We start from the raw sequence: 2514 nt of genomic DNA, 5'->3' as shown, positions 1-2514 counted from the left end.
GTACGAGAAAACCCCACGATCCCCTGGGCGAAAGAGATGCACACGTGGGAAGACACTTATAAAACAGGAGGGAAGATGTACATGTGTTTTTCTTTTCTTTTTCTTGTTTCTTTTTTAAACTCCCAACTTCCTCCATCCCCCTTTCTCTCTCTTCCTTCCTTCTCCTCTTTACTCCATTATTTGCTGTTGTAGAGATCTTAAGCCGTTGTTTATTGTTCTTGTCGTGAAGGTCTTCCGCCGAAAGACGCCGAGGAGAAGGAGACCCCAGGTTACTGTGGCGGAGCGAGAGAGGGCGGCTGAATGCAGTGATTGTCCCTGGTCACTCAACTGGACGACGGAACTGCAGTCCAGTCGTCACGCCCGATGACGTCACGGTCTGCCCTGTCACGTGACGCCTCGCTGCCTCTAGATCTAATCGTCTTTTGATCGGTCTATGGGGGTGCCTCTTTCTCGCTCTCTCTCTCTCTCTCTCTCTCGCCGTGCATGTAACTCCGATCTTGTACAAATGTAAATCGTGAGGAAAAAACAAAGGGCCTTTGGAAATTAGAATAAAGAATAATTCAGTCTATTGCTAAAACACTTAGGTTTCCTTTTCAACAAACCAGCAAATTCTGTATAAATGGCACTACCAAGTATCACAGTAACCTCACCTTTATCACAATAAAACACATGGACTTCGACTGCTAACGAAAAGTTCCCTAAATAGCCTAGCCTTGGACTGCCTCGACCGAATTCATTAATCGATGCTTGACTGATGACAACTGCAGCTGGAGTCTGTAATGGGTCCCGGATATAGTGTCCCGGCGGGGTAACGACTCGTATCTTTAGACCTTTGGTCATTAAGAACAAATGTGACAAATAGGCCTATGCTCGGTGGGTATGAAGTTCGGTTCGATGAAATCACAGGGAAAGTGAGATAATAATGGGTTATTATTTAGATACATGGAATGAATAGATAAGAAATGCCTAAAGGATCATGTTTTCAGTAGGATTTCAAAGGCACGAGGCACTACGGTCTACCTGTCACCCGTAAGCGATGGCAGACCGCACCTTCTTGTTAAAGGGACATAAACATATATCATATATATGTGGTTAAATGCCTACTACGTTATGATTAGCTGCTGTGGTATTCTGAACACAAAAGATTTAATAAATTACATTACCGTTATACCTTACACTTATATGTTTTTTTCTGTACCGTAATATTTAAGTAATACGTAGGTCACTCTAACGCTACGATCTCGGGAAACCTCAGTTGGAGTAACGTCAATGAACAATCAGTCGAGAAAGTGTGAACTGAACAAGTTTGGCCTGAATTACTCACTCCTAGAACTGTTAAATCATATTCGAGAAATTTGACTGACTAGATCTGGTCTGAGTCATTTTACCTCTAAAACCAAAACCGCTATACTATTATTCGAGAAATTTGACTTCGAAGATCTGGAATATCGACACGCCAACGACCACTTAGATTGTTTATTTAACCCAAAACCACTCATTTCCGTAGTTACAATATCCACGTGGCCAGCACCAGGACCAGAAAGCAAGGGTAGGATAATAACACCTTCCAATGCTAAAAAAAGCTACACTGTCTTTTAGATTGATGGTCCTTCATCACCATCACAAAAGGCAAAAGACACAGCTTATATTTCCTTTACATATATATTTATTTATTCATATTTCTTTATATGTTTTTTTATATTTGTTATATTTGCTATACTTATATTGCTTTATGATTTGTTATAAATTATAATCCAAAGCTTTTTTTATTGATATAATCCTTTATCTATAATAAAGAACATTTAAATCAAAGAGTAAATAAAATAAACGACATAGGACAAAAAAAAAAAAAAAAAAAGTCTCCGTCAATTATTTAAATTGATTTTCACGTGTAGTATACTTTTTTTTTTTTTTTTTTTTTTTTTTTTTTTTTTTTTTTTTGAGGCGAAGGTAAACTCGATGATGAGAGATAAGTAACGACAGAGTTGGCGATGATAATCACTTTGATGAATGACGGTTTGATGAGGATAATTATCGGATAATTGACAAATTGATGTTGATATTTAAAAAAGCGAATTTATTGTGGAACATTGCATTTGGTTATCCCGTAACTTTTAAGAACATTTTCGACTCGAAAAAAATAGACACACACACACATATTCACACACACACACACACACACACACACACACACACACACACACACACACACACACACATATACACACAGGGTATCAGTCGCCAGTTATATGTTATATTTACGTGGGAATACGTAAATAAATAGATAGGAAAAGATACACACGGAAATTGATAAAATTATAAAGCTGTGATTTACAACGCAGATCTTTACATACAACTACATCAAGAGGAACAACTATTGAAGAAAAGTGCAAATAATCATACGAGCTTAACGATCCTCGTCTCCAGCCACAGTCGGGTGATTACAGAGCTGTTGTTGGCGATAATCTCTTCTTGTTGTTGAAGTAATTATGCAACTCAACATTGGATTTTGTG

The sequence above is a fragment of the Penaeus chinensis genome, chromosome 19, assembly GCF_019202785.1.
Source record: "Penaeus chinensis breed Huanghai No. 1 chromosome 19, ASM1920278v2, whole genome shotgun sequence".
NCBI lineage: Eukaryota > Metazoa > Arthropoda > Malacostraca > Decapoda > Penaeidae > Penaeus > Penaeus chinensis.
Note: the sequence above shows the minus strand (reverse complement) of the source record.